Here is a 27,139-nt window from a genome sequence, read left to right as displayed (position 1 = left end):
CAGAAGCACGGGAGGGTGAGAGAATTCACCAGAGCCAGAGCGGGGAGCAAAGCAGGCAGAAGGACCGGAGTACACTGCTGAGGGGAGCAGCGGGCGGCAGGAGAGGTCTGCGCGCCATGTGGGATCCTCCTCCCGTGGCCGGGGAGCAGCCGGGGATCGAACCGGCGCTGCAGAGGCCATGGGCAGCTTCGCAACCCAGCGCTCAACTGATGCGCCACCGGGGAGGCCCGAGATAGGTAAATTCTTTAAGAAGGATGAGACTCTTCATTTTAAGACCTCGCCTGAGGAAATCTCACTCCACACAGCATCTAAGAAAACTGCAACAAGAAAACAACACACACACACACACACACACACACACACACACGCCTCGCCAGAGACCAGTTAGGCCCATACCAAGAGAGGCAAGAAAGGTTGCCAGGGGTGAGCTCTTGCACCCTGATGGACCAGTCCAAGGCCCTCTGACCAATCATGAGGATCTGCTTTCCTGGATTCCAGCGCCTAGCATGGGGACAATGTGGGACAGGAGATATTTGGGAACTGGCCATGGTTTCACATCCTGATAAGGAAGGCAGTGGTGTGAATAGGCTCACTCGTACAACTTGTGCTTCTCACACTTAAAACACATGCACTCTTACAGTAGGCAGGAACAAAATGGATTGTTCATCACAAAAGCTACCCACGAGAAGAAAATGGACAAACCTTGTCCTTCTTCCCTGTTGATTTAGAGATGGTCCCATGGTGGGGAGGGTAGGCAGACATGGTTGGAAGAACAGGCTGTTCATAGGAGACAAAACAGAAACAGATTCAGTCCTGGCTCCAATGGCTCAAAAAGGACCAGCACAGTTGGCTGCTATGAGCGCTACAGACAATGCCATCCACCCGAGCCACCCCGAGCAAGATCAAAGCCACAGTTGACAACAGGGCAGTGAGGTGAGAGGGCTACACGTCCCTTTGTCAAATAAAAAGGCATTTGAACTAAGGGGAGACACGCCAAATTAGACTGCGCAGCAAGGAATGACAGGGACATCTATCTGTCCTGAAAAAAGGATGAATATTTTCACTGAGAGATGGAGCTTCCAGTTCACGTCAAATCAGTCTCTTATGGTCCGAATAGAGATGAACTGAATCCTAGAGTCTGTGGTTCTGTTTCCCTACGCCAAGCACTTTACACACTAAGGAAGATGTCTTTAAAGCTAGCCAGCCTGTTCATAGGGTCTTTAAGGGGCTAGGCAAAGGACAGGGTCCCACAAGCTTCACGTAGCAGAACTGAGAAAGCAGACACCTCATCCCAACCCCATGCTGTAGACTGTGCTGGTCTCTGTGGCAGCAGCCCCCAACCCCTTGCAGAGTTGAAAGGCTCTAGTTACTCTTTAGCATGACATGTGATGTCTTCCCAGCAGCTCCAGCAGATGAGGTAAACATACATGGGAACACAGTGTCACTGTTCCAGTGGCCTTGGCTGTGAAAGTCCTGACGTCTGTAAATATTCTGAGCAGCCAGCACACTGCACCACTTCACCCTCCTTCCTGCTCTGTGACCGAGGGCTCCACATCTTTGCCATTTTAGCTAAGTAACACTTCAGCCTGCTAAATTTTTAAAAATTAATTTTTTAAATAAATTTTTATATTCCCCATATAATTGCAATCCCCTTATTTTGAGGCCAATCCCTCCCCTCCCCGCCCCCCACCCCCCATAGAGTGTCTCTGGTTCATAGTTTTTTGTTGATTTTGATTTTCACAGCCTGCTAAATTTTCTATAGTGATACTTTCTCCTAAGATCTTTAGGATGTTTTAGGAGCATGAATTTCACCTCATACCTTCACCGTGCAAAGGTGCAGCTCAAATAAGGGCACAGACAATGCTATATTATAGGCTTCTGAACACTAGCTTTCCCATAAGCCATGGGTAAGTCCAGCCTCATTGTGGCCCCTACAGAGAGTATGGTTAATAAAGGAGGAAGGTGTAAATGCCAGCACCCCTGAGGAAACAAGCAAGTGCTTAAAGGGTCCTGAAGGGTCCTGAAGACCCTGATGAATGCACCATTAGAGTGTCAACAGCCACCAGAAGATGGGGACCTTTTTTACTTTTTTAAGCATGCATATATTACCTTTGCAATCAAAAAGTAAAGCTGAGAGAGAAAAAAAGCTCATTGGTTCTGGGGCAACTTTGTTTTCATAAGTTCACCACCAAATCCCTGGGGTCTGTACCAACAGATGCCAGACTTTGCATGCTGCTTCCCTTGTGTACCAAATGGCAACTTAGCAAAGAATGAACCCAGTTCTTGCATGTCTGGAATGTCAACAAGTTCCACCCAGGTCTGGAAGCCTTCCTAGCTCCACTACCCTGGGCTGTTCCTTTCTCCCTAGCATGCTCTGGAGTCCCTCATCTCTACACAGGGTCCTCAGAAGTGGCACTCAAGGTGGCTGGGCATTAAGGGCACCTTCAGACAGCTTGCCTCCACTGTAGAAGCCAGACACCGGAAAGAAAACCCAAGACACTGCACAAGGTTACATCCACAGCGAAACATGATCAAAATGAAGACACAAAGGAAGCTTGAGGTGAGAATAACAGTTCAGGGGCTAGGCAGTCAGGGCAGGTCTGACCAGTTGCCTTGTTCAGGGAAGGGCGATTGGCACCACACAACAGTGCAGGCACTGACTTGGTCTGAGGGGCCTGCAGTCCGCAGACATGCTAGTAACATGAAGCTGCAGGACTGAGGTGAATGGTAAGGGGCCTGAAGGGGTGGGAACACCAGGACGACCTGCCCTGTCCCATGGAAGAGCTGGGATCCTGGGGGAGCAGGGGCAGAGGCTCTGCTGTGTCCACTTGCCAACACAGTCACCCTCTCCAATTGCCCACACCCCACCCAAAAGGTCGCCTTTCTCCTGGAAGAAAGGCCCAGGGGGAGGAGGCACTGGGAGCCAGCCCTGGCTCTGAGCCACCTTGGGAGCACTATCTGTGTCCCCTCAGCCTGAGTTTTCTTCCTAGTGAATGGTGTTTGGTGAATGAATACTTGCCCCGAAAGGTTGCCCAACGGATTACAGAACACAGATTACAGAACACGGTCAAGAAAGCACTTCCAAAGTGCTCCCAGATGTAGGGACCCCTATAGGTGCCATCAAGTCACATTTGGACAGGAAGCCCAAACAGCAGCAAACAGCCAAGTCACAAGCAAGATGACACAGGTCATACCTGGGCAGAGCATGTGACATTCCTACTGGAGAAAATGGGCCCTGAACACAGGGACTGGTCCAAGGGCAGAAGATTCACCCTGATGCCTTGGCCCAAAGGCAGCCCAGAAAGCGCTGGAGGTACTGGAGATGGGAAAGTGTCTCAAAGGCCAGCAGCAAGGCCAGCCCTTGCCCTCGGTACAGTCCTGTCCAGCCCCACCCACCCCCATGCCCGGCGGGGGAGAGGTGTGACTACCTGAACCTTCCCAGGAAGGTTACCTCCAGTCGTCCTGGGGCAGGGATGACCCAGCACTTGCTGCTACTCGAGGCAGACAGCAGTTGATACCCTGCTGCCGTGGCCCACCCACCCGGCAGCTATCACGCAGCTCCCAGTCTTTGCTTCTCCAAAGCGAGACCTGCCCTGCCTGCCAGAGGCCCCGGCGCCCCATCCCGCAGGGGGTGGGTCACTGGAGACACCTTCCAGTGGCGTCTCGCTGGCCAGGGTCGGTTTGGCGTCCCCTGGCCCGGTCGCTTGATCTCGGTTCCACGCTTCAGAAGGGGAACCCGAGGCAGGGCGGGGATCTGCAGCCCCGCCCCTCCCTGCCCGCGCCCCCAGGGCCGAGCACCCCCGAGCCCCGCCAGCCGGTGGGACGCGAAATCAGCTGGCCCGGCCGCCGGCCACGCACTCACCGCCTCCGCCGCGGCCGACTTCCGGGTGCCGCGCCCGCGCGCTGCCGCCGCCGCCCGGGCCCCGCTCCCCGCCGCCCGCACGCCGACCATTGGGTCAGGAGGCTCAGGGCGGAGCGCCGTGCTGCAGCCCAGGGCGCGGTTGGTTGCGCGCGCAGTCGCTCAGGGCGGCAGTGCCCGGCGCCCCGCCTCCAGAGCTGCGCCAAGCCTCAGGGCTGCTCTCGCGTCGGCGCGACCCTGCGGCCGTCCTGGGCTCCTTGGCGCTCTCGCCCCGGCTGATCCAGACCATTCATGTTGGGTCCTGGTCCCCGACACACACCTCCCTGTGCACCCAATCCCAACGTCTGGAGCTGACGACCCTGCTTCTCGGGCAGCTCAGTCCAACCTCTGCCTTTCTGGCTTCGGGCGGGCCCCCTCTGCACTTCCCCCCAGATATCTCCCCCACACTCAGGACAGGCGCTGGATGGGGGCCTCTAGCCCCGTTCCTGATACCATAGCTTCTCGGCAGTTCTGCAAGTTCAGACCCAAAGAAGAAGAGTTGACCCAGCCTGAGCTGGGTGAGCAAGAGATCAGGAAAGGGCACTGACATTTTCTGAGCTCCCTGCCCCCAACCATCTCTGGGTTGTGTCTGTGGCTTGAGTGCAGGGAAAATGGAGAGTCAGAGCCTCAGGGCCTGCTCCAAAGTAAGGGGCCCAACAAACTGTCAAGGATGACAGTTATATTAAGGACAATGAATGTATTCTAAAGCCAGGATTCTGGATCATGGTTCTCACCCCATTTTATGCAAACACAGAGGCTCAGGGCACTTGTTGCCATTTGCTTGCAGTCAAAAAAGGTTGTAAGGGCAATGGCCAGATTAACTTCACAGCCCTGTGTTGAAGCCACAGATACCCTGACCTGACTGAGTGCTGATGCCTGGGACTCAGAGAGGGCCAGGGCCTAACTGCTAATCAGCAAAGACAAAAGTCAAACCCAAACCTGCCTGACAAATCCCAAAATTTATTCCACACCACTTCTGCTGTCTCATCTGTGTTCCTCCTGTATCTTCCCTGCAAACCCCCCCCCCCCCCAAACTGAGAAAGAAAACTGAGGACTCCAGATGCCCAAGGACTTGTGGCCAGCAGGTGGCAGACTCTGGCAAGTACAGGATCCTCTGTCCGGCCATTGGACAACAAAATTGCACTGGGCTGGTGCCAGTGATTTCCCTCTGGGCGGCTGGACCAATAGGCCCAACCAAAGGTGGTAGTGTTGGACAAGCAGGACCTGAGGTCTGTGGATGAGTGACTATGGCCTAGGGTATGGAAAAATAGCCCAAACTGCTGGGCTACATGCCTCAGAGGAGAGGGGCATGCCCTTGTCAGAGGCACTTTTCCATTGCCTCAAAGGGGAATTCAATCATTCATAACAGAGATCAAAGCTCACTCTGCCACAGACAGTACATTGCCTTGAACTAGTCCCATCCCAAGTCACAATCTCCCCATCTCATTGAAGCCAGATGTGACAGTGAGATTTCACCAGTGTGAAAACGGTGGAATGTCACCGGTCATTCCATTCTGGGTGACATTTGATGCTTGGGAGCAGGTAAGACCAGGTGAGATGGGTTGTAGTAGGTACCTTAGCCCTCATTCTTCCGGCCGCATCCCAAACATCCTTAGACAAGGAGCTCATTTAGCCACCCAGTCTCATTTAGCCACCATTTAGTCTTTGAACATCTGAAACTGTTGGGAGGTTCTTCCTTATCTCCTGTAGCTTTCCTCACATGCCCTAGGGATGTTCCTACTGGCCAGCAATAAGGGAGAGGGTTGGAGAGAGGGAATAGAGTGGGCTGCTAGTACCTATGGCAGTGGGTGTGGTAGAGGCCATCTCCCCTATTCTGTGTCTCTGACCTCCATCTACAGCCTGGGTCATGGTGAGTCTAATTCTGAACAGTGGCCCTGAGTCCTCATGGAACTGGTATCACCTACCCTGATCCCGTTGTTTGTGACTAATGATCCAGCTGAAGGGCAGATAATTCTCTGGAACCCTGCTAGGAGAGGGGAGTGGGAAGAAAGGGAAGGGAGGTAATCCTTATTTGGGCCAATTTGGTGCAGTTGTCCCCTTTGTTTTCTCAGTTGTCCCTCTTGCCATCATCAGCAAGTGTGTGGGTAGGGTGATGCTATACCACAAAGTTATTGTGAAAAAGAGGCCCCAAGGGGACCAGGGCCCAATACCCTAGGGGAGATGATAGGCTCAGCTGGGCTAATCAAATCCACTCTTTAATAGGGTGAAGAGAAGCCCCCAGCCCACACAAAAGCTGGTTCAGAATGTCACTGATGGAATGTGACTAAAGCTTCCTAGCTCATGGGTGGTCCCTGTGTGACAGAGAAGGTCACTTCATCCTTCTGCCTGCTCAGAGCTGTGAGCAACTTCCCTGTGCCAGATTACCAAATGGTTGTCACCTCAAGTCCAACTCCAGTGGATTGGTGATGCGTGCCTGATTCTGAAAGGCTGCTGGAGTCAGTCTGTCATGTATGATGGGGACAAGGCAACCCAATGGTGGGGAGGAAAAGCCCTAGTTCAGCGAGGGGTCCCTTCCTGCCATTGGAAACACTGCAGGCCGTGCCTCCCAGCCACGCAGAGCTAAGGCCACACCCCTGCATATGCTGTAGAAATCCCTGGTTGGTGAGGGGCTGACAAGTCCGGGCCCCCAAGTCCGGGAGTCAGAAAGACAGGGCTTGCGCCCCAGTAACCAAAGATAAGTGAGAACGTTTTCTTTGAGCCTCAATTTCCTATCTGTAAAATGGGATGACAGCAGAACTCTCCCTAGGCAGGTCGTGTGAGGAATACAGTTCAATGAAGATAGGAGGGCGCTGCAGCCTCCGAGCAGCGCCGGGCGAACGGCGGACGCTGGAGCAAGATACTTGCGGACGAGGGTTGGTGGTGGAGATGACGTGGGTCAGAGTTCCAGGAAGAAGCTCCGGGCCTGCCAGCCCTCATTCGGGGCTCGACGGGCAAGGGACGTCCTTAAAAGAGGCCGGGAGGGGCGGCCCCGCAGCCCGGACAGCCGCAGCGGTCCGGGCAGGTGCCTGGGCCTCCGCTACTCTATGAAGGGGCGGTCTCCAACCTGGACGGACACTGCGGAGGCCCAATGGCAAGCGGTTATCTCCTCGCGTTCGTCCAATCGATGCCGGTTACCGGGCTGCACCGGATCTCCCGACCAATAAGAAAATTCGAGGTCGGATGGGGCGGGGCGGAGGGGGTCGCAGCGCCGGCCTGGCCGGCTTTGCTCGCCGGCCGCGCGGGGCGGGAGGGCTGGCCCGGGGCTGCGCGCTGTCCGCTAGCGGGTACGCGCCCGCATCCGGCAAAGTTGAAACCCCGCGGGCTGCTGTCCACGCCGCGCGGCGGGGACGCTCCCGAAGCGGCCGGGAGACGCCTGTCGAGGGGCTGGAGCCGCGCCGCGGGGCCGCCTGCGCCTGCTCCAGGTGAGCTGAGGCCGGGGCGGGTCTCGAGTGGGGGCCGGGGTTGGGAGCGGCCTCGGGGCGATGCCATAGTTGCTTGTGGTTTGGGGGCTGCGGTTCAGCAGGGGCCGGGGTCGAAGCGGGGTCCTGAATCGGGAGTTGCGGTCCAGGTGGGGGACCGGGCCGGGGCTTGGAACCCGGCTCCGCAGCCCTGCATCCTGCCGGCGCCGCGCCGCGCGCCGCCCCGGGCCGGCGGGGGCGTGTCCCTTTGTGCGCGGCCGCGGGCCCTGCCCACCCGCCTGGAGAGACCGCGCCGCGCCCCCTCGCCGAGACGCGGCTCGGCCGGGCGGCGGCTTCCGCGCTGCGCGACGCCGGGCGCTTTATAGCGGGGGCGGGTCAGCCCCCGAAACTTTCCAACCGAGGGCCGGCGGGGCCGGGGAACTTTCCTGGGCGCCGCGCCCCGGGAAGCTCTGGGGTACTGCCCCACTGAGGGGGTGTCCTCGCGCCACTCCCGCCACCTAGAGGACAAGGGGAGAGACGCCGCCCCGGGCGCCTGCGGGGCCCGCACCTGGTCCCCTTCCCCTGTCTGGACTCTAAACTGGGCGGAGGCACATCCTCTGTGGCAGGAAGGGTCCTCAGCCCAGGTTTGCTGAGTTGTCGCCCGTGGGTGGGTAGGCTGCCATCCTCAGACTTACCATTTCAATCTTTAAATAATTAAATATTGGATATTTAAAACATTTTACTTTTTTTAAACCTACACACAATGTATCACAGTGAAAATGGAGCTGGGGTGTCCTAGCACCCCTTCCTTTTAGATCCAGGTATATTTAGGATCAAGAGAAAGAAATGCCCAGCCAGCTTAACCCACCTGGGCTGTTAACCCTCATTCACACTCCTTCCCACTGTCTCCCATTACTGTGCAGGGCACACACAAGGTTGGGATTTATAAATCCAGGGGAATCAGTAATTGGGGGTAAGAGAGGAAGATGAGCAGCTTAGTGACACTGAAGGCAGCTTCCTGCCATGGGAATGCACAGGGTGCAGTGGTAGTCTCACCTCCTCTGTGACTCCCTCTGCCTCCACTCTGGAATTCAGACCATGCCAGAGGACTGCCCATCCTGAGTTCAGTAACTGCTTGTCCTGTGTTCAGTATAGCTATGGACCTGGGATGGTGTTGGACACGGGGGACAATCAGAGCCCTCTCCCGAGCATGCTCTGTCCACGGTCAGTTCCTGAGCAAGTCTGGCCACAGTGTCTGGGGTTGTGAATCCAAATTTTTTTTTTTAGAAGATTTTATTTATTTATTTATACAGGCACTGGGTACAGTCAGAAGCGCGGGAGGGTGAGAGAATTCACCAGAGCCAGAGCGGGGAGCAAAGCAGGCAGAAGGACCAAAGTACACTGCTGAGGGGAGCAGCGGGCGGCAGGGGAGGTCTGCACGCCATGTGGGACCCTCCTCCAGTGGCCGGGGAGCAGCTGGGGATCGAACTGGCGCTGCAGAGGCTGCGGGCAGCTTCGCAACCCAGCACTCAACCGCTGCGCCACCGGGGAGGCCCCCCAATTTTTTTTTAAGATTGATTTATTTATACATACAAAAGCTGGGGTATAGGCCAGAGATGGGGTGGTGGTGAGAGGATTAACCAGAGACAGTGGGGAGTAGAACAGGTGGATCTACTGAAATACACCACTGAGGGGAGGAGCAGGCGAGACAGGAGAGGTCTGCTGTGTCATGTGGGTCAGCTCACTGGCTGGGGATGGAACTCATGCTGCAATGGCTGCCAATAGCTTCATAGTACTGAGACTTAACCCTTTGCACCACCAGGGATGCCAGTGAATCCAAATCTTGAGGACTTTCCCCAGGTGTTGCTCTGCCCCATCCATTGTAACAAGACTTTTTTTTTTTTTAAATTTATTTATTTATGCATACAAGAACTGGGGTGCAGGTCAGAGGTGCAGGGGGTGAGAGGATTCACCAGAGACAGAGTGGGGAACAGAACAGGTGAATTGACCGAAGTACACTGCTGAGGGGAGCAGCAGGCAAATCAGAAGAGGTCTGCTGTGCCATGTGGGTCAGCTACCTGGCCGGGGATTGAACTTGTGCTGCAGTGGCTACGAATAGCTTCATTGGTTATGTTTTAACCCGTTATGCCACAGGGATGCCCAGTACCAAGTCTTTTTCCTGCCACTTCCATATGAGTCTGTGGTTCCCAGAATAGGACTATTCTTGGGGATTCTAGTCCTGGCCTGGTAAGGAGGACATGTGAGCACAGCCAAGCCCTCCCCTGCCCTGTGGTTCCTATCTGGACTGCTCTTGCAGGCATCTTTACACAGACATGGTCAACATCTCTGTTGGCCAAAATCCATTCTGGATGAACTGGATCTGGCTCTCAGTCCTGCTAAATTTTAGCTGCCCCCTTAACCTGCCATATATTGCTTGGCATGCCTTCCAGGGGTGGCCACTCAGGTCTTTTCCCAGCCCCATGGCCCTGCTGCACCTCCAGAACTTCATGAGAGCAGGGCTACACCTCCATCCCTGTTTGTACTGCACAAAGATACAGGATGGGTTAACTGTGCTCTCTTCACCCCAAAAAGGCAGGCTTGGGGGGGATGCAAAAACACCAGGATCCTGTGCCCCTAAGAGAAACCAGGAACATAACACAGTTTGGAGTGGTTCAAGGACCTCAGGCATTCAAAAGCCTCAGCCAACCTCTAGCATCTGCTCCATGCCTGGGTCTGGGCCTGGGCCTTAGCCCAATAGAGGGAGGGAGGAGGCAGGGTTGGGGGACTTGAAGAGGGAATAGGGAGGGGCCAAGATGTGGAATTGGAGGGGGGTGACATAAGAAGTTCTGGGGACTTCCCTAGTAGTGGCTAAAGGGGGAGAGACCTCTATTCTTTTGCTTTGTTTCCATCAAGACTACATTGAGGGCCTCCCTGGTGGCCTAGGTGTTTAGTCTCAGCTCTATCATTGCTACATATGGTCTGAGTTTGACACCCAGCCAGGGTGCCAACCCACATGTGGCGCAGCAGACCTCGCCTCTCTTTTTTTTAAGATTTTGTATTTATGCATACAAGAACTGGGATATAGGCCAGAGATGTGAGGGGTGAGAGGATTCACCAGAGACAGAGTATGGAATAGAACAGGCAGACTGACTGAAATACACCGTGAGGGGAGCAGCAGGCGAGACAGGAAAGGTCTGCTGTTCCATGTGGGTGTCTCCCTAGCCAGCTGGTGATCGAACTCCTGCTGCAGAGGCTGTGGATAGCTTCACAGTGCTGTGCTTTACCCCTTGAGCCACCAGGGAGGCCCATACCTCTCCTGTCTTGCCCGCTGCTCCGCTTAGCAGTATATTTCAGTAAATCCGCCTATTCTGCTCCCTACTCTGTCTCTGGTGAATCCTCTCATCCCCCACATCTGGCCTACACCCCAGTTCTTCTATGCCAAAAAAAAAGGACTAGTTTGAAGTCTTGGACCAAGAACCCCAGAATTAGGGAATAGCCAGAGAGGGACAAGAAATTGGGAATTCCTTTGTGGGCTTTTCTGACTAACCTATTTCACAGATCAGAAAGATAAGCCCAAAACTAATTGACCTGAATCACCCACATACCTTCCCCTCTTCTCTTTCCCTGCCCTTTACCAGGCACAGACCCTTCCCACTGGCCCAACTGACCCTGAAGGGCCTATGGCCTCTAGCAAAGCGGTGATCAGCCATGTGCAGCCAGCAGAGGGCACCAGGAACCACCAAAGTAGACGAGATCTGCTCCACCTAGCCTCCCTCTGTGGCTGGGTCTATTCTTGAAATGCCCAGTGGGGAGGCCAGAGCTCTGCCTTGGCTCTGCCAAACCCTGGTGTGGAGCAAGGGAATTGCAAGTATCTCTGAGGCAATGCTTCTTCCTACCCAGTGCCCATCACCACCCTTAGTGCAGGTAAAGGGAGGCCGGAGGGCTAGATGGTGAGGTGATTGAGCATGGCTTGGCGAAGGCAGTGAAGCAGGAGCCCTGAAGCTGCATGCTGTTGAGAGGCCTTTTCCACATGTGTGCCCCAGATACCTCTCTGGCCTCATTGGGCCAGTCCTGTCACTGCCCAGGGGTCCAGGCAAGTTCTCTGAGTCAGCTGCTGAGGATGGGCTATACCTTTCTACCTCATTATCCTCATCTGTAACATGAGAGGCCACAGCAGAAATGGGCAATTTTTCATGATGTCCCAGAGTAACCAGTGGCCTGGAAGAGCATGTAAGCATTTACTGAGGTGAATATGACTTGAGGTTGACATGAGAGTAAGCTCTCAAGCAGGCCTACCTGACCCCCAACTGGGCTCTTCACAGCCTACTGCAGCCCTGAGCTGCCTGCCCAACCTAAGTCCCACCCTTCTTCTGGACTCTGTGCCACTGGGAGCTGCCTTATACTGTCAGATATCCACATGTTTATAGTTCTCTGGTCCACCTGCTGGTCCCTTGTGGCTTAGGCCAGGCTTTTGCCTCATTCTGAGATGCAGCAGACCTCCCCAGGGCTAGAGGTGGGTTGTCTGTACAGATTTCCAAGGAAACCAAATATTGGGGCCCTACAGCCAGGGTAGACCCAGATTGTTCCCACTTCCTAGGAACAGTCCTTTTTGGGAGATGAAGCCCATTAAGGACAATGGTGACTCCCTCCCTTGGCCCTGAAGCTCCTCGTCATGACCCTTGACCAGGCTGGTGACCTCAGAACCTACAGACAAGCCTCAGTGGAGGTGTTGAGAAGGCCTCCCCATGACAGGTACCCCCTGCCTTATCACAAATCCTGCCACTGGTTCTGCCTTCATATCTCCCATCTTTTCTTCTGTCTGTCTGCTGTCCCAGGGCTCTGTTAGGCTTTACATAGAGCCTATACAGTGCTACAGTGACAAAGGCACCCTGGGAATAGAGAGCCCACTTCTCCAGTTGCCATCACCATTCTGCCTCCCAAAAGCCCTCTCACTTCCCCTCTCCCACGTTGTTCTGCAGGAGCTCCGTCTTGGGATCCCTCTTTCTTCCTGCAGCCCTGCAGACTCCTCGCCCTCACCCCATCCCACCACATTAGTATCAACTACTGGCACGTCTTTGAAATTATGGCATTCTTGGCCTGGTTGGAGTCCCACAAAGCAGGAGCCACACTCTTCTTGACTGGGTGGTGAGCATGGGGCAGGGGCCTGAGATAGAAAGACCTAAGTGCCAAACCTCACTAACCTCTGCCTTGCCTGCATCCAGTTTTCCATGTGTAAATGGGGTATTGGACTGACCAAAGGTGTCTAGTGGAATTGCTAAGATGAGGCAAACAGCCAGCACTTTGTGAGACCTTGCAGGGGAGAGGCTGCAGCTCTCAGGACTGATGAGAAAGGCACATGTTCTCTGTGGGATAAAGTCTATATGAACATTTAAACCAAAAGCAAAGGCATCCCAGATCTGAGCAAAAGCTGATTCCTGAGCCTCACTTTGGTTAGAAGCAGCCATTCCTCTCCCCTCGGTGGGGAGGGTATGAGTGGGCAGGAGACTCCCAACTGTACCTGCCACCAGGTGCATGCATCCCCACCACACACACACACCTGGCTTGGGCCCATTTTTCCCTGCCTCTGACCTGGCATCCTGGCCCTCAGTGATTCTGCCCTGACTTAAAACCACTCCCTGTGATGAAGAGGCTACAGTGAAGCAGCTCTCTGGGTTCACCAAATGGATCACATCCACAAAGGAGGAATGGACAGAGGTTGGGAACAATCTGGAAAACATGGTAAAGCTGAGGGGAGAGAGCTTCTACCACTTGTGTTCCCTACAGAGATGACCTCCCATATGCTACCCACCTCCTCTCCTCCTGCCCATCCCTCCCTGTTTTTCAATTTTATCAAATACTCTGGCAATATCTTAGTCTTAAGTATAAGAGAGCACATGCCCCTAGGCCATTGGCTGAGAGAGGAAACCATGGGGTTCCTCTGACCCCACAGGGACTACAGGTATGTGCCATAACTTTTTTTCCTGGGGCCTGGTAATCTGGGCTGCCTGCTTAAGAGGGCCACAGGATCTGGGCTGGCCTCAGGGAAATTCAAGGGAGGCTGATGGCCATCTCACAGTTAGGAGTGGGGTCCAGGTGGGATCATAGGGCAGGCCAGGGTGGCAAGGCACAACCATGCAGGACTGTGACTGCTTCATGTACTGGTGGGACCCTAGTGTGGGGGTTCACCCTGTGTTGCCACTTGTCGCAATGAAGTATGCCCATCCTTCTGGAAAGATGTTATCATCAGTCCATAACTCTGAACAATGTCGTTTTGAAGGATGGTCAACAAAGTTAGGCTCACAAAGAGACTCCATGGCAACTTATAATAAACTGTAGATGTAATGGCCCCACTGAAGTGGGGACAAGACAGTGCATGTGAGGGTGTGGGTGACCCTGGGGAGCACTGTAGGATTGATGATTACAGGGTTCTGTCTCAGATAGTTTGGGCCATTGTGCCCAGCCACAAGTCTGACTTCATCCAGAAGGGACTTGGCCTGGCAGGTTGACCTCATGCAGTGTCCTCTGGCTTCCCTACAGATGCTGGAGCCCACAGGATGAGTGTCAGAATATGCTGATCACCCCTCAAGATAGGTAAGTGACCTGGGCTTGGCTGGGAGACATCCCCTTCTCACAAAGGACATTAGAGTGCCTTGTGGTTGCCAGGGATGGATAAGCAGCAGGTGAGATGTGCTTCTGGTCTACCTCACCTGGGTGTGCCCAGAGCCTGGGCTCACAGCAGCTTCTGCTCAGCCTTGCCTTGGCTGGACATGAGATCCATCACCATCCCTGTTTGGGTTGACTAATGCTGTGCGTGTGGTGGACACCAGCCTCTGGCTTGCTGTCTGGCTTATGGGAGACCCTGTGGTGGGGCTGACTGACCAAGGTGTTAGCTGAAGCTGATCTTTACCCACCTTAACTTGGACACCTACCATGAGTGGCTATGGGAATAGCTTACCTAGCTTTTCCCTGTTGCCCTGGGAACACTGGAGCCACAGGAACAGGCCGTTGTTTGCTAGCCATGGGTATTATCTGTGTTTTGTGGGTTCTCCTTTTAATCACTGCTGCAGTGGAACCGAAGTTTGGTACCTGGAAGTGTATCAGGAACAGGAGAATGAGTGATCTCTTTGTCTCCCAGGACTTCCAGATGTTGGAAGGGTATATCCTGTTGGCAACCCAGTCTGTAAGAGTTTGCGATGATGGCTGAATTCACAGAGTGGTGATGATTTATAAGAATGCTGCTGGTCACTTTTGTTCCTCCAGAATGGGTGCCCAGTCTCCAGCCTGGCCATCTGCCCCTGCCCCACTGGGTGTGGTCCCCACAGGAGGCTGGGCAGAACTATGAACTCTCACTGTTACTATGAACGCTGTGTAGGATCTGACCCAGCTGATGTCTTCTGAGAAAGTAATGACCACAGAGCCAGGAATCTCCTACTTCATAAGGACACTTGTGCCAAGGGCTCTAAGACACATGAGAGGGATGGAGACCAGCACCTTCTTATCTGTTCCCAACTGGGCTGGTGTGGAAAAACCAAGGTTTGGTCACACATCTGGTTGACTAGGCTGTTAGGCCACCCTGGGTCTTCCGGATTAAATGAAGAGACTCAGGCTGCATCCATTGCTCACTGGACCACAATGACCAGGCTTTGGGATGTGGCATTGCTTATGACACAGGTGATATGCCATCTAGGGACAAGGATAGAAGGGGCTGGCCCCCACCCACTTTAACTCCTGGTAGGCTACCATGTCTCAGGTTAGCAGAGCAGCTAGATACTGAGTAGACACTGAATTAGACATTCTGCTAATGGGGTGTGTGAATGCTGCCCTTCCCTCTGCCTCCTGCTCCTGGGCTTCTTCCCTGTTTCTTTCTGGCATGCTGTGCCTCCATGTGTCTCTATCATTTCTCTGGCCTGCCTTTCTTGAATGTGATGATTGATTATTCTTTTTTTTTTTTTTAAAGATTTATTTATACAAGAACCGGGGTACAGGCAGATGCGTGGGAGGGTAAGAGGATTCACCAGAGACAGAGGGGGAAACAGAACAGGCAGACTGATGAAATACACTGCTGAGGGGAGCAGCGGGTGAGACAGGAGAGGTCTGCTGTGCCATGTGGGATTCTCGCTGGCTGGCAGGGATCGAACCCGTGCTGCAGAGGCTGCAGACAGCTTCACAGCACGGCGCTCAACCCGCTGCACCACCAGGGAGAACCTGATTGATTATTCTTGACTGCTCTGGTGATTGACTGTTCATGTCTGCCATGAGCACTGGAGGTTAGGACATTTGGGCCATCTCTACTTTGATAACACAGTTTGGAGTGGACCAAGGACATCAGGCATTCCAGAGCCTCAGCCAGCCTTTAGCATCTGCTCCATGCCTGGACCTGAGTCTAAGCCCAAAAGAGGGAATGAGGGGACAGGGCTAGGAGACATGGAGAGGTTGTGGGGAGGGGCCAGGATGCTTTGAGTTGGGCCCTATTTCATGGACTGAGAAGCAGAATCTGGGCCCTGGCTTGGGGCTCCTAATAGGGTCTGGAGTGTGGGCCTGTTCACAGCAAGAGGGTGTAGGGAGGGGACTTTGGGACTAAGTTAGGACAGGGCCTGATCACAAGCACCCACGTGTTTCCCATACTCACCTTTGATCATTCACCACCCACTCATAAAATTCGATGCCAGACACTGAGCATCTTGACTACATTAATCCAGCCCTCTGGGGGAGTCACCAGCCTGGCTGAGGAGACAGCAACACAGAGAGAAAGAAATAACCAATGTGAATTGTAAGATGGTGACAAATAACAGGACTTCCTGAGAAGGGGGAACTGGAAAGTAGTGTGAGAGTGAGGGTAATGCCAGACCTGAGTAAAAAGGACACCAGAGACATGGGCCTTTCACTGTAGCTATGCCAGCACTGATGTCACATTTCAGAAACCACCCACAGCCTGACCTTGTTCCTCAGTGGCCAGTGGCCTTTACCGCTGAGCATCTATATACCCCTGCAGCTGCATAGCCCCACCCAGGATTTCTTGGGCTTTCATGTGTTTTTTTTTTTTTTTTTAAAGATTTATTTATTTATTTATGTATACAAGCACTGGGTACAGTCAGAAGCGTGGGAGGGTGAGAGAAGCCACCAGAGTGGGGAGCAGAGCAGGCAGAAGGACCGAAGTACACTGTTGAGGGGAGCAGCGGGCGGCAGGAGAGGTCTGCGCGCCATGTGGGTCCCTCCTCCGGTGGCCGGGGAGCAGCCGGGGATCGAACCAGCACTGCAGAGGCTGCGGGCAGCTTCGCAACCCAGCGCTCAACCGCTGCGCCACCGGGGAGGCCCTTTCATGTGTTTTTTAAAGTATGAATTCTTCCCTCATCTGTCTTCCTGCTGGAAGTTTTTTCTCAACCTTATAATTTTATGACAGTTTTTCATGTTCTGAAATTTTATATATTTTATGGCAAAATCTGTTGAATTTCTTCCTTTATTTTATTATTCCATTGTTGCATGTGTTGTCTTCCCCTGCCTGTAGCCAAATAACTATGCATCTATCTTTTCCTGTGGGTATTTATAATTTAGTGTTTTTGACTCAAGATTTCATTCATCTAGAATGTGTTTTGACATCTACATGAGATGAGGATTTAAATTTGTTTTCACAGTTGTAACTGAACTGTTTCTTGATTGATATTTCCTGTCACCCGAAATTGGAAATGCTCTGTTACGTGTCCTCAGGTTTGCACCTTGTGGCAGGCACTCAGACCTTAGCACCACCTACCACCTTGTTAAGATCAGGATGGCGCCTTCCCTTGGTGAGTCCTTGTTCTCAAATGTTAGGATCATTCTTTGCTTTTACTCTACAGCCACTGTGGGTTTGTGGCTGTCTTGCCATGTGTGTCCACTGTTCTGGTGTCCCTGAATATTGGCTCTTGCAGCCTCTCTCTCTCTCTTTTTTTTTTTTTGAAGAACAATTATTTTTTTTTAAGATTTATTTATTTATACAAGCACTGGGTACAGTCAGAAGCGCAGGAGGGTGAGAGAATTCACCAAAGCAGGGAGCAGAACAGGCAGAAGGACCGAGGTACACTGCTGAGGGGAGCAGTGGGCGGCAGGAGAGGTCTGCGCGCCATGTGGGACCCTCGCCCAGTGGCCGGGGATTGAACCGGCGCTGCAGAGGCTGCAGGCAGCCTTGCAACCCAGCACTCAACTGCTGCACCACTGGGGAGGCCCTCTTGCAGCCTCTCTTGAGCATGTCTGTTTACTGGGAACAGGTCCTGCCATAGTGGGACTCCCTGATAGCCCCCCAAAGTGACCCAGACCCCATTGTGCACATCTGACTTTCAAATGCTCTGTGCTGCCTATGACTGGGGGTAGCCTTTGAGCCACTCTGTGAGGTGGTCCGTGGGCCTCCTGTTGTATGCCTCTGAGGACATGCATGTCCACACAGCTCTGTCATGCTGTAGGGAGGTGAACTGGCCTCTTCCTCAAGTGTCTTAGACTCTGGCACCCTGTGACCTCAGGTGTCATACCACCAGACCAGGTGCTTACATGTGTCCTGTTTCTATCTCAGCCTCTGGAGGTGTGGGGCAGACTATGATTGGCCAATCTGCCTGCCAAGCAAGGACCTTGTTCACATGGCTGGAGAGTCTGGTGCAGACTGACCAGTCACGCTCCAGCACATGGGTTGCTCTGAGTCAGGTATCCCAAGGCCTCTGTGATTGGACTCATGGGTTCTTCCTAGTAGGCAGGGGTACCACAAGCCGCTTCCCACCCATGGAGCCCATGCTTCTTGGGCAAGAGGAAGAACATCCTGTAGGGTTTGGATACACATCCTGGCTCTGCTCACTTTACAGACCACATGAAGGGCTGGTACAGGTGGCGCTCCATGTCAGCTGCTGCATTAAGGGCATGAGGGTGGTTCCAGCTTCCAACTCTGCCATCTCTTGCTCAGGGTGAGTCACAGCTGGTGGTATCATGCCGGCCATGCTCTGCCCACGGATGTTCCTGAGCAGTCTCTGCCAGCCTGTTGTGGTGTATCGCAGGCCTGCATTTATCCTGGCTCCTGGCCTTATTACTCTCCTCCCAGAGTATCTCCAGACCCCAGCTCGCCTCTGGTGGGCCTCTCTTGGGCCTTCTCACCATCACTCTAGCTAGCTTCAGGTTTTTCTCTGGACTGTCCTCTGGGGAGTTGCCCATGGAGCCCCCTGGGCCATGAGGCTGCTGAGGGGCTGTGTCAGGATCCAGGCTCCGTGAGTTAGGACCTGTGTTGTAAGGATGTCCCTTGAAGCTCCGATATGAGGAAGGCTGCCCATTGTGGGGTGGGAAAGAGAGAGGGAGCCAGTCCCCATGGCGCATCTTGCTGGGTTGACATTTGCAATTGATGTATTTGGTATTACGAATATGCTTTTACTTAAAGGTTTACTTTTCAGAATATTTTCACTCCCCCAAAATTCTAATGAGCCATTCATTCGTTTGAATGTACTTGCTGCTGTCTGCTTTTTACAAGATAATGAGGCTTCAGTGCTGGCTGCCAACCTGGGGTCCTTGCTTCATGCTCTAGAGGGAGATGCTGGCATCTCTATGGTCTGTCCCAGCCCATTGGATGTGGGCCACAGTGCCTGGGGGAGGGGTGCACTGAGTGAACAGGTGGGAAAACTGAGGCCTGAGCTGCTGAGGAATCCAGGATGGTGTAGGTGGAGCTGCCTCTCTACCAAGCAAGGTTTACCCTTCGCAGTCTTCCTTCGTCTCCCATCACCTCTGACCTAGGGTCAAGGTCACTGCCTGGTGATACTGTAGAGGGTGCTTCCTGAACCCAGTTGAGCTAGGTTTCCCTAGATGTGCCTGCAAGACAGAGGCAGTGGGAAAAGCCACAAGACCATCCCAGAAACATCGAGTGACCTTGCCACTGGAGTTCCCCATTTTGTTTTTCTGTTTTTCAAATGTAAAGCAAACTGTGCTTGTTTACAGAAAAGAAGAAAGACATCTATAACATTCCAATAACCTATCACCTCTGTCCTTCTACCAGTTCCTGGGGAGGTGGTTCTAGGCCACTTCTCTAGTATCTTGCCCCCTGCCCCCCTATTTTCTACTATGTGCAGTGCCTTCCCTTCCCTCCTTTCTCCTCCTCTCCTTTCCCTCACCTGGGCCTGCTTGGGCCTCTGTACTTCCCCAGCACATACCCACACCTGCTGCTACAGCTGACCTGGCCCACTATCCTTGGACCTATGCTTTGCGTGCCTCACTTAGGAGCTGGGAAAGCTGTCCCATCTTGAACACTCAGGCTGCTGGTGGCTCTTCTCCATGGTCAGGGCTGCTGTAGCAAACACCTTTTTTTTTTTTTTTAAAGTTTTATTTATGCATACAAGAACTGGGGTACAGGCCAGCGGTGCAGGAGACGGGTGGGTGAGAGGATTCACCAGAGACCGAGTGGGGAACAGAACAGGCAGACTGACTGAAATACACTGCTGAGGGGAGCAACGGGGGAGGCAGGAGAGGTCTGCTGTGCTGTGTGGGTAGCTCCTTGGCTGGGGATCAAACTCATGCTGTAGTGGCTGCAGATAGCCTCATAGGGCTGAGACTTAAGCCCCTTTCGCCACCAGGGAGGCCCCTGTAGTAAACATCTTGTGTCCAGACCTGTTTTCTATATTTAAACAACTTGGGCTTGACTTTGAGGTTCGCGCGGGCTGTGTTTACACATGTGTGCTGGAGCAGAACCTCAGTGGAGATTATCAGGCTGAGTAAGGCCTGGGAGAATGGCCTAAGGGAGACCCCTAACAGCCTCTCTTCCACGAGATCACCAGGCCCAATCTGACCAGACAGCCCACTCTAGGGACCTACACAGGGGACAGGTCCCTACTGGGAAGATAGATAGTCCAGGAGGCCATACCTCATTCAAGCTACCCCACCCACTCCCCATTCCCTCATTGTGGATTAGGAGCCCTGACTAATTGGGAGGCCAGGCTAGTTTTCAGCAACGTGGGTGCTGTACACAGTAGGTGCTGGGGTCTGCCCCCGTCTGCCTCTCCCCTGTTCCATCCTCCCCCTAGCCTGATTCCCATGTGGGTTGGTACCAGTGGTGCCAGCACTCTTGCAAATGGTCACCAGGAAGGTGGCTGGCTGAGACCCTCATGGGGGGCACACTGGTGGCTCTGGTGGCAGGAACGAGCCTCTCTGCACTGCTGGAAGCCCAGGGCTCAAGGCACATTAGCACCTCTGTCCTATTCAGATGCCCATGGTGGGGTAGGGCTCCAGGGCTCTGCTGAGAGTGTCAGCTGTGCACCTTAGGGAAACCATGGGCCACCCAGTCTTCCCACTATGGGTGGGGTGGGGCCCTGGGGCGCCTGTTCTGAAGGCCCAAACGAGTATGGGAAAGCAAGGGTGGGAAGAGATAGACCCAAGATGGAGAGGGGCGAAATGTAGACGTATAGGAAGGAGAACAAGGGTATAGGGGAGGTAGTGGTACAAGGGGAAGAAGGGTTACAGGAAAGGACTGGATGCTAGAGGGAGACAGGACTCAGGGTGCAGGGGGAGGCAGGGTACAAGGGGAGGCAGAGGTGCAGGAGGAAGTGAGATATAGGGGGAGGGAGGTCAGTCAGTCCTGGGGCCCGGGCCTAGGTCCAGGGATGGGGGACAAGGAAATGCTGGACCAGTATATTCTTTTTTTTTTTTTCATTTTTTTTTATTTTTTTTAATTAAATAATAAATTTTATTTTTATATTCCCCCATACAACAGCACATGCCCCATTCTGACCCCAATCCCTCCCCTCCCGGCCCCCACCCCCCAAAAAGTGTCTCTGGTTCATAGTTTTTTGTTGATTTTGATTTTCACTTTCTTATAGTTATTCATTTTCCTGATCCCTTATTTAAGTTTTCTAGATTCCTGCTATGAGTGAGACCATCCGGTATTTTTCTTTTTCTTTTTGGCTTATTTCGCTGAGCATGATACCTTCCAGCGCCATCCATGTTGCTGCAAATTGCATGTGTTTATCTTTTTTGAATGCTGAGTAATATTCCATGGTATATATGTACCACATCTTCTTGATCCAGTCATCCATTTTTGGGCATTTGGGCTGTTTCCAAAGCTTAGCTATTGTAAATAGTGCTGCTATAAACATAGGGGTGCAGGTGCTCTTTGGAATTGATGTTTCTGTGTCCTTTGGGTAAATACCTAGGAGTGGAATTGCTGGATCATATGGAAGCTCTATGTTTAGTAGGTCCAGAAATCTCCACACAGCTCTCCATAGTGGTTGGACCAGTTTGCATTCCCACCAACAGTGCAGGAGAGTTCCTTTTTCTCCACACCCTCGCCAACATTTGTTGTTGCTAGTTTTTTTAATATGTGCCATTCTCACTGGTGTAAGATGGTATCTCATGGTAGTTTTGATTTGCATTTCCCTGATGACAAGTGATGTTGAACATTTTTTCATATGTCTGTTGGCCATTTGCATTTCCTCTTCAGAGAAGTTTCTTTTTAGCTCTTCTGCCCATTTTTTGACTGGGTTATTTTCTTTGTTGTTGTTGAGTTTCATCAGCTCTTTGCAGATTTTTGTGATCAGTCCTTTATCATTAGTGTTGGGTGCAAAAATGTTCTCCCAGTGGTGGGGTTTCTCTTTGTTTTTGTTATTGTCTCTTTTGCTGTGCAGAAGCTCTTTAATTTGATGTAGTCCCAGCTGTTTATCTTTGCCTTCACTATCACTGCTTTGGGTGATGTGTCTGTAAAGATGTCTTTGATGTGCAAGTCCCGTAATGTTTCACCTATATTTCCTTCTATGTATTTTATGGTTTCAGGTCTTATGTCTAGTTCTTTAATCCATTTTGAGTTGATTTTTGTGTATGGTGTGAGGTAGTGGTCAAGCTTCATTCTTTTTTTTTTTTTTTTTTTTTTTTTTTTAAAGAGACACTAGACTTGGGGCATTTTATTTATTTGTTTGTTTGTTTATACATGCACTGGGTACAGTCAGAAGCACGGGAGGGTGAGAGAATTCACCAGAGCCAGAGCGGGGAGCAGAGCAGGCAGAAGGACCGAAGTACACTGCTGAGGGGAGCAGCGGGCGGCAGGAGAGGTCTGCGCGCCATGTGGGACCCTCCTCCGGAGGCCGGGGAGCAGACGGGGATCGAACCGGCACCGCAGAGGCTGCAGGCAGCTTCGCAACCCAGCGCTCAACCGCTGCGCCACCGGGGAGGCCCTCAAGCTTCATTCTTTTGCATGTAGCAACCCAGTTTTCCCAGCACCATTTATTGAACAAACTTTCTTTGCTCCAATGCATAGTCTTTGCTCCTTTGTCAAAGATTAGTTGACCATAAATCTGTGGGTTTATTTCTGGATTTTCTATTCGATTCCATTGGTCTGTATGTCTGTTCTTGTTCCAATACCATGCAGTTTTGATGATTATGGCTTTGTAGTATAGTTTGAAGTCTGGGAGTGTGATGCCTCCATTCCCTTCTTTTTTTTTCAGGAGAGCTTTGGCTATTCGGGGTTTTTTGTGATTCCATATGAATTTCATCAATAATTGTTCTATTTCTTTGAAGAATGACATTGAAATTTTGATTGGAATAGCATTGAATCGGTATATTGCTTTTGGTAGGATGGCCATTTTAATAATGTTTATTCTTCCAATCCATGAGCAGGGGATGTCTTTCCATTTCTTTGTGTCTTCTTCTATTTCTTTTAACAGTGTTTTATAATTTTCTTTGTATAGGTCCTTTACCTCTTTTGTTAGATTTATTCCCAAATATTTGATTTTTTTTGTTTCGATAATAAAAGGGATGTTTTTTTTTATTTCTTCTTCTTCAGATTTATTGTTTGTGTATAGGAAGGCTACTGACTTTTGCGTGTTGATTTTGTATCCTGCCACTTTACTGAATTGATTGATAAGTTGAATTAGTTTTTCTGTGGAGTTTTTGGGGTTCTCTATGTATATTATCATATCATCTGCAAATAGTGATAGTTTGACTTCTTCTTTTCCTATTTGGATTCCTTGGATGTCTTTCTCTTGTCTTATTGCTCTGGCTAGGACTTCCAGTATTATATTGAAAAGCAGTGGTGAGAGTGGACATCCTTGTCTTGTTCCAGATCTTAATGGAATTGCTTTCAGCTTTTCACCATTGAGGATGATACTGGCTGTTGGCTTGTCATAGATGGCCTTTATGATGTTGAGGTATGTTCCTTGTATCCCAAGAATTTCAAGGGCTTTTATCATGAATGGGTGTTGCACTTTGTCGAAAGCTTTCTCAGCATCTATTGATATTATCATATGGTTTTTATATTTCTTTTTGTTGATGTGTTGGATAACGTTGATTGATTTTCTGATGTTAAACCATCCTTGTGTCCCTGGAATGAATCCTACTTGTTCGTGGTGAATTATCTTATGGATACATTGTTGGATTCTGATAGCTAAAATTTTATTGAGGATTTTTGCATCAGTGTTCATTAGGGAGATTGGCCTGTAGTTTTCCTTTTTTGTGTTGTCCTTATTCGTGGACCAGTATATTCTAAGCCCCCTGGTCACACACTGAACCTTCTGAGATCTGGAGTTGGGGGAGTGAGTTTTCCTGAGCATACTGGGAGAGGGCAGGCCATGAACCCCTCCAACCTCACCTGTTTTCTCCTTCCCGGTGTTGGGAAAGGGGGAGGCTTATTGCCACCTAGGAGGGCAGGTTAACTGTGTAGGCTCTAGAAGAGGCAGGATCATGACTACCCTCTGCTTCTCACTGGGGCTTCCTGCTTCCCTGCCCTCTACAGCTTCAGACCCAGCTGGAATTGGGAACTTGTTCGGGACCAAGATCATCTTCCCTCATGGGCCTCCCATCTTGGGGCCAAAGGACTATGGAGGAAATTGAGGTTTAGCAGGCAGAGCCTGGCCTTCCCTTTCTAGGCTTCTTGGTGACAGTTATCTGGCATTTGCTGAATGCAGGGAGTAATGTTTGTGATGAGACTAATTTAGTGAGTATTTGTATTTGAAGAAATAATTCCAGACATACGCATTGGTTAATTTTTATTTTTTAAAAGATATATTTATTTTATGCATACAGGAACTGGGGTATAAGCCAGAGCTGTTGAGGGGGCAGTGAGAGGATTCACCAGAGACAGAGTGGGGAGCAGAACAGGCAGAGTGACTGAAGTACACTGCTGAGGGGAGCAGTGGGCGGGACAGGAGATGTTTGCTAAGCCAAGTGGGTTATGGAGGGCTTCCTAACCAGGGATCAAACTCATGTTGCAGTAGCTGGTGATATCTTGATAACACTGTGTCTTTAACCCCTGTGCCACCAGGGAAGCTTGAATTAGTTAATTTTTAATTAAGCCTTTATACTTGAAGATTTTTGTCGTTACAGAACCAGCACTTCCAGAGATTAAGTGTTGCAGAGGGTGAGGTTGATGGTGGGTAATGTCCCAGGACATAGTGATAGGAAGGAGGCCATCTCTGACCCTGACACAGACAGCAGTCTCATACCTTGGGGAAACCCTAGGCCCAGCATGCAGGCTAGCATGATCCCTTGCTTTTGGTAACTCTGTCCTCTCCTCTGACTTCACCTGTTTTTCTCAGCTTGCTTAGAACTGATCCCCCACCGCATGCTTCCCCAAGCAGGGAAGTGAACCTCAGACCCGACCCTGGGTCTGAGGAAAGCGGCCTTACGCATGGAATGGAGAGCTAGGTGGGCATGGAGGAGTGTTTGTCTCCATTCTCCTATAGCTGGTAGAGGGTACGGTTTCAGCCCTGGCAGGAGAAGCTCCTGAGCCAGGCCTGGTTCTTTTATCCACTTCTTCAGCAAACATCTGGCTCTCCCCCCAACACCACCACCAGGTTTCCCCATCACCTCCCGAATAAAATACTTTCCTGTTTCCTATGACACCTATAACCTCACTCCCTGCCATACCTACCTCCAGATTCAGCAGGCTGTGCCTGGGTAAGGATCTCATGGACTCACACCCTGTGTCATTCTAGACAGATGTGCCCTCACCCAGGCAGTTTTTTTTTTTTTTTTTTGTGGGACCTTTGCTGGCAGCTGGGCAATGAACTGGTGCTGCTGGGCAGCCTTGCAGCCCAGCGCTCAACTGCTCCACCAGGGGAGGCCCTAGGCAGTTCTTTAACTGACATTTCTCCAGTTTCTTCAAAAATTGGCCTGAGTGTAGGTCACATGCTCTGATTCCTCAAGGTGGCTGGGCATAGGAACAGTGGTCCCCTGTGGGCCTGGGCATTGTTCTCCCGCTGCTTGTTCTTGCTTCCTATAGCGGAGACAAATGAGCTTCTGCCACATGCAAGGTGCTATGCTGGTTGCTGTTAGCTCTGGCCTGTAACCCACAGAGGCCAAATTGGTCCTTATCCTGACCTCCAACCTCCACTTACCTTACATATGTGGCAGCAGGGCAAGGTTTGATTTGCTGTAAGTCAGAGGCCTGATTGCTGGTGGAGGTATAGCAGTCACCTTTACAGTGTGATGCTAGGTCCACAGTCCTGTTCTTTCTGAACCATACCTATCAGAAATTTCTGTTTCTAGGACATGAAAGGTAGTCATGGAGGGATGTGTTGGTCATTCCAATGGGAATCTTTATTTGGAGGTGATGCTTATGCTCTAACTTATTTTAGCTTTGTCCCTGTTGTTCATATTTATTCTTTATTGCTTGATAATGAAAGTGATAAAGCTGTGAACTTACCTCTGAGTACAGCTTTGTCTATAACTCATTTTCCCCTCAGCTTTATTGAGATATAATTGACATATTACATGCTGTTAGATGAAGTTATGCAATGTGATGATTTGATACTACACACACATAATGGGATGGTTGCCATACTAAGGTTAGTTAACACATACTTCTATTTTATAGTTATGGTGAGAACATTAAATCTCCACTCGCATAGAGACTTTCACATATGTAATACATTAATTATAATCACCATGCTGTCTGGCCTTAATTCATATTATCACTGAAATTTGTACTCTTTGTCGTGCATCTCCCCACTTCCCTACTCCTCAGCCCATGGTAACAACCATTCTGCAACTCAGATTTTTTTTCCAAAGATTTATTTATTCATACAAGAACTGGGGTACAGGCCAGAGGCACGGGAGGGTGAGAGGATTCACCAGAGACATAGCAGTGAACAGAACAGGCCGACAGACTGAAAACACTGCTGAGGAGAGGTCTGCCACGCCATGTGTGTATCTCCGCAGCCAGCCGGGATCAAACCTGCACTGCAGAGGCTGCGGACAGCTTCACAGCACTGTGCTCACCAGGGAGGCCCCTGCAACTCAGATTTTTTAATATGATGTTTCAGTATATTTTTCTCTGTTCCGAAATCAACTCTGTATAATTTTTTATCTTTGCTCTGCTATTTATTTAATGTTTTATAATTTCAAGTTATTACATAGGGGGACATTTTGTAATTTTTTTAAATTATGGTGAAATACACATAACAAAATGTATCATCTTAGGCATTCTTTAAGTATAGATTTCATTAACGTTAAGTATATTCAGGGCCTCCCCTGTGGCGAAGCAGTTGAGCGCTGGGTTGCGAAGCTCCCCGCAGCCTCTGCAGCGCTGGTTCGATTCCCGGCTGCTCCCCGGCCACCAGAGGAGGGTCCCACATGGCTCGCGCACCTCTCCTGCCCCCTGCTGCTCCCCTCAGCAGTGTACCTCGGTCCTTCTGCCTGCTCTGCTCCCCGATCTGGCTCTGGTGAATTCTCTCACCCTCCCGCGCTTCTGACTGTACCCAGTGCTTATATAAATAAATAAATCTTTTTAAAAAATTAAAAAAAAATTAAGTATATTCACATTGTTGGGCCTCCCAGGTGGTGCAGCGGGTTGAGCGCAGCTTTGTGAGGGTCTGCAGCCTCTGTAGCACCGGTTTGATTCCCGGCCAGCCAGGGAGAAACCCAC

General features: G+C 51.3%; 1 protein-coding gene across 4 annotated transcripts in view; it reads right to left on the bottom strand.

The window, feature by feature from the left end:
* Nucleotides 1-3,900, bottom strand: part of TANGO2 (transport and golgi organization 2 homolog) — a 39,497-nt gene extending 35,597 nt beyond the window's left edge. For 2 of the 4 annotated variants that reach the window (XM_037495770.1, XM_037495777.2), the window contains exon 1: nt 3,863-3,900. The gene's annotated coding sequence lies outside the window, so the exon portion shown is untranslated. Of the gene's footprint in view, nt 1-702; nt 778-3,451; nt 3,625-3,862 lie in introns of those variants that run through there. The other 2 variants (XM_037495772.1, XM_037495774.2) reach the window with 2 other exon arrangements.
* Between the last annotated feature and the right edge of the window lie 23,239 nt (nt 3,901-27,139).

This window comes from Talpa occidentalis, unplaced genomic scaffold (assembly GCF_014898055.3).
Source record: "Talpa occidentalis isolate TD23 unplaced genomic scaffold, MPIMG_talOcc4v2.1 talOcc4.8, whole genome shotgun sequence".
Taxonomy (NCBI): Eukaryota; Metazoa; Chordata; class Mammalia; order Eulipotyphla; family Talpidae; genus Talpa; species Talpa occidentalis.
Note: the sequence above shows the minus strand (reverse complement) of the source record. Positions and strands in the feature narration are given on the sequence as shown.